The 4,961-nt window shown below is 40.1% G+C and overlaps 1 non-coding gene across 1 annotated transcript; it reads left to right on the forward strand.

Moving 5' to 3' along the window:
• Window positions 1–3,898: 3,898 nt before the first annotated feature.
• LOC112781650 (small nucleolar RNA R71) lies at window positions 3,899–4,006 on the forward strand. The gene has a single exon (XR_003192414.1). It is a non-coding gene; the product is annotated as a small nucleolar RNA R71 (small nucleolar RNA).
• The last annotated feature ends 955 nt before the right edge of the window (window positions 4,007–4,961 follow it).

The raw sequence follows: 4,961 nt of genomic DNA on the forward strand, positions 1-4,961 counted from the left end.
AAAACAATGTCAAAAAGCGTATAAATTATCCGCTCATCACAACACCAAACTTAAATTGTTGCTTGTCCCCAAACAACTAAAAATCAAATAGGATAAAAAGAGGAGAATATACTATAAATTCCAAACTATCAGTGAAACAGAGCTTCAATCATATGAGCGGGACTTATAGCTTTTTGCCTCTTGAATAGTTTTGGCATTTCACTTTATCCATTGAAGTTTAGAATGATTGGCATCTATAGGAACTTCAGATTTCGAATAGTGTTATTGACTCTCCTAGTTCAGTATGATGATTCTTGAACACAGCTTCTTTATGAGTCTTGGCCGTGGCCCTAAGCACTTTGTTTTCCAGTATTACCCCCGGATACATAAATGCCACAGACACACAATTGGGTGAACCTTTTCAGATTGTGACTCAGCTTTGCTAAAGTCCCCAATTGGAGGTGTCCAGGGTTCTTAAGCACACTCTTCTTTTGCTTTGGACCTTGACTTTAACCGCTCAGTCTCAAGTTTTCACTTGACACCTACACGCCACAAGCACATGGTTAGGGACAGCTTGGGTTAGCCGCTTAGACCAGGATTTTATTCCTTTAGGCCCTCCTATCCACTGATGCTCAAAGCCTTGGGATCCTTTTTATTTGCCCTTGCCTTTTGGTTTTAAGGGTTATTGGCTTTTTCTGCTTGCTTTTTCTTTTTCTTTCTATTTTTTTTCGCCTATATATATATATATATTTTTCTGCAAGCTTTGTTCTTTGCTGCTTTTTCTTGCTTCAAGAATCATTTTTTATGATTTTTCAGATTATCAAATAACATGTCTCCTAGTCATCATTCTTTCAAGAGCCAACATATTTAACATTCTTAAACAACAACTTCAAAAGACATATGCACTGTTCAAGCATTCATTCAGAAAACAAGAAGCATTGTCACCACATCAATATAATTGAACTAAGTTCAAGGATAAATTCGAAACTCATGTACTTCTTGTTCTTTTGATTTAAAACAGTTTTTTATTTAAGAGAGGTGATGGATTCATAGGACATTTATAACTTTAAGACATAATTACTACTACTAATGATCATGTAATGAAGACACAAACATAGATAGGCACATAACATAGAAAATGAAAAACAGAGAAAGTAAGAACAAGGAATGAGTCCACCTTAGTGATGTCCTTGAGCTCTTCTATGTCTCTTCCTTGTCTTTGCTGCTCCTCCTTCATTGCTTTTAGATCTTCTCTGATTTCATGAAGGATGATGGAGTGCTCTTGATGTTCCACCCTTAGTTGCTTCCAATAATTGTGTGGAAAAAAATGTATCCCCTGAGGTATCTCAGGGATCTCTTGATTTGCAGTCAAATGTTCTACCACTGAGCTATAGACCCTTGATGGAAGCTTTTGTCTTCCCTTTCCTCTTTCTAGAGGCTTCTCTGGCCTTAGGTGCCATCAATGGTTATGGAAAAAACAAAAAAGCTATGCTTTTTACCACACCAAACTTAGAATGTTGCTCGCCCTCGAGCAAAAGAAGAAAGAATAGAAGAATAAGAAGAAGATATGGAGGAGATGGAGGGAGATGTGTATTCAGCCATATGGGTGGGATTGGGTGGGAAAGAGATGTTGAATTTTGAAGGAAAGTGGGTGTTTGGATGTGAGTGGTAAAGAGTTAATAGGGAAGAGTGTTTATTGGGAATAGAGGATAGAAGAGAGTGAGTGGAGGTAGGTGGGGATCCTGTGGGGTCCACAGATCCTGAGGTGATTCTGTGAGGTCCACAGATCTTGAGGTGTCAAGGCATTTACATCCCTGTACCAATTTAGGCATGCAAAATGCCCTTGCACACAACTCTGGGCGTTCAGCGCCAGGTTGGTGCCCATTTTGGGCGTTCAACGCCCATTTGCTGCCATTTCTGGCGTTGAACGCCAGAACCATGCTTGTTCTGGGCGTTCAGCGCCAGGATGCTCCCATTCTGGGCGTTCAGCGCCAGAACTATGCTCTGTTCTGGCGTTTGAACGCCAGACAGATGCTCCTCCAGGGTGTGATTTTTCTTCTGCTGTTTTTGATTCCGTTTTTGATTTTTTTGTTTATTTTGTGACTCCACATGATCATGAACCTAAGAAAACATGAAAAACAAGAATGATAGGGTTAGATAAATAAACATTGGGTTGCCTCCCAACAAGCGCTTCTTTAATGTCAATAGCTTGACAGTGGGCTCTCATGGAGCCTTACAGATGTGCAGAGCTTTGTTGAGACTCTCCAACACCAAACTTAGAGTTTGGATATGGGAGTTCAACACCAAACTTAAAGTTTGGTTGTGGCCTCCCAACACCAAACTTAGAGTTTGACTGTGGGGGCTCTGGTTGACTCTGCTTTGAGAGAAGCTTTTCATGCTTCCTCTTCATGGTTGCAGAGGGAGATCCTTGAGTTTTAAACACAAGGGAGTCCTCATTCCATTGAAGGACTATTTCACCTCTGTCAACATCAATCACAGCTCTTGCTGTGGCCAGGAAAGGTCTTCCTAGGATGATGGATTCATCCTCTTCCTTTCCAGTATCCAGGACTATGAAATCAATAGGTATGTAGAGGCCCTCAACCTTTACTAATACATCTTCTACTTGTCCATAAGCCTGTTTTCTTGAGCTGTCTGCCATCTCCAGTGAGATTTTAGCAGCTTGCACCCCGTAGATTCCCAGTTTCTCTATTACAGAGAGGGGCATGAGGTTTATCCCTGAACCAAGGTCACACAGAGCCTTAAAGATCATGGTGCCTATGGTACAGGGTATTATGAACTTTCCAGGATCCTGTCTCTTCTGAGGCAATGTCAGTTGATCCAGATCACTTAGTTCATTGATAAACAAGGGAGGTTCAACTTCCCAAGTATCAATGCCAAATAATTTGGCATTCAGCTTCATGATTGCACCAAGAAACTTGGCAGTTTGCTCTTCAGGAACATCCTCATTCTCTTCTGAAGAGGAATACTCATCAGAGCTCATGAAGGGTATAAGGAGGTTCAATGGAATCTCTATGGTCTCTAGATGAGCCTCAGAGTCCTTTGGTTCCCCAGAGGGAAGCTCCTTATTGATCACTGGACGTCCCTGGAGGTCTTCCTCCTTGGGATTCACGTCCTCTCCTCTCCTCACAGGTTCGGCCATGGCGCTTATGTCAATGGCCTTGCACTCTCCTTTTGGGTTTTCTTCTGTATTGCTTGGGAGAGTACTAGGAGGGATTTCAGTGATCCTTTTACTCAGCTGGCCCACTTGTGCTTCCAGATTTCTAATGGAAGACCTTGTTTTATTCATGAAACTTACAGTGGCCTTAGATAGATCAGAGACTAGATTTGCTAAATTGGAAGCATTTTGTTCAGAGTTCTCTGTCTGTTGCTGAGTTGATGATGGAAAAGGTTTGCTATTGCTAAACCTGTTTCTTCCACCATTATTAAAGCCTTGTTGGGGCTTTTGATCCTTCCATGAGAAATTTGGATGATTTCTCCATGTTGAGTTATAGGTGTTTCCATAAGGTTCACCTAAGTAGTTCACCTCTGCTATTGCAGGGTTCTCAGGATCATAGGCTTCTTCTTCAGAAGATGCCTCTCGAGTACTGTTGGATGCAGCTTGCATTCCATGCAGACTCTGAGAGATCATATTGACTTGCTGAGTCAATATTTTATTCTGAGCCAATATGGCATTCAGAGTATCAACTTCAAGAACTCCCTTCTTCATAGGCGTCCCATTATTCACAGGATTCCTTTCAGAAGTGTACATGAACTGGTTATTAGCAACCATGTTAATGAGTTCTTGAGCTTCTGCAGGCGTTTTCTTTAGGTGAATGGATCCACCTGCAGAAGTGTCCAGTGACATCTTTGATAGCTCAGATAAACCATCATAGAATATATCCAGGATGGTCCATTCTGAAAGCATGTCAGAAGGACACTTTTTGGTCAACTGTTTGTATCTTTCCCAAGCTTCATAGAGAGATTCACCTTCTTTCTGTCTGAAGGTTTGAACATCAGCTCTAAGCTTGCTCAGCTTTTGAGGAGGAAAGTACTTGGCTAAGAAAGCCGTGACCAGCTTATCCCAAGAGTTCAGGCTGTCTTTGGGTTGAGAATCCAACCATAATCTAGCTCTGTCTCTTACAGCAAAAGGGAAAAGCATGAGCCTGTAGACCTCAGGATCTATTCCATTAGTCTTAACAGTATCACATATCTGCAAGAATTCAGTTAAAAACTGAAAAGGATCTTCAGACGGAAGTCCATGAAACTTGCAGTTCTGCTGCATCAGAGAAACTAATTGAGGTTTCAGCTCAAAGTTGTTTGCTCCAATGGCAGGAATGGAGATGCTTCTTCCATGTAAATTGGAATTAGGTGCAGTAAAGTCACCAAGCATCTTCCTTACATTATTATTATTTTCGGCTGCCATCTCCTCTGCCTGTTCGAAAATTTCTGAAAGGTTATCTCTGGATTGTTGTATTTTAGCTTCTCTTAATTTTCTCTTCAGAGTCCTTTCAGGTTCTGGATCTACTTCCACAAGAATGTTCTTATCCTTGCTCCTGCTCATATGACAAAGAAGAAGGCACAGAATAATAATAATAATAATGGAGATCCTTTATACCACAGTATAGGGATTCTTGTGTGAGTGGAAGAAGAGGGGGAGACAAAGAATGTAATATAATGGAAGAAACACAACTGTGAGGATGGAAGAGAGGTGAAATCAGATGTTAGGATATGAATAAATAATTAGAATAAGATAGGGGAGGGATAATTTTCGAAAATTATTTTGAAAAAGAGTTAGTGATTTTCGAAAATGGTTTTTGAAAATTGTTAGTATTTTTCGAAAATTTTTGAAATCAAAAATAAAAAATAAAATTAATTAGTTAATTAAAAAGAAATTTTTGAAAAAGAGGGAAGATATTTTCGAAAATTAGAGAGAGAGAGTTAGTTAGGTAGTTTTGAAAAAGTTAAGAAACAAACAAAAAGTT

This window comes from Arachis hypogaea, chromosome 19 (genome assembly GCF_003086295.3).
Source record: "Arachis hypogaea cultivar Tifrunner chromosome 19, arahy.Tifrunner.gnm2.J5K5, whole genome shotgun sequence".
NCBI lineage: Eukaryota > Viridiplantae > Streptophyta > Magnoliopsida > Fabales > Fabaceae > Arachis > Arachis hypogaea.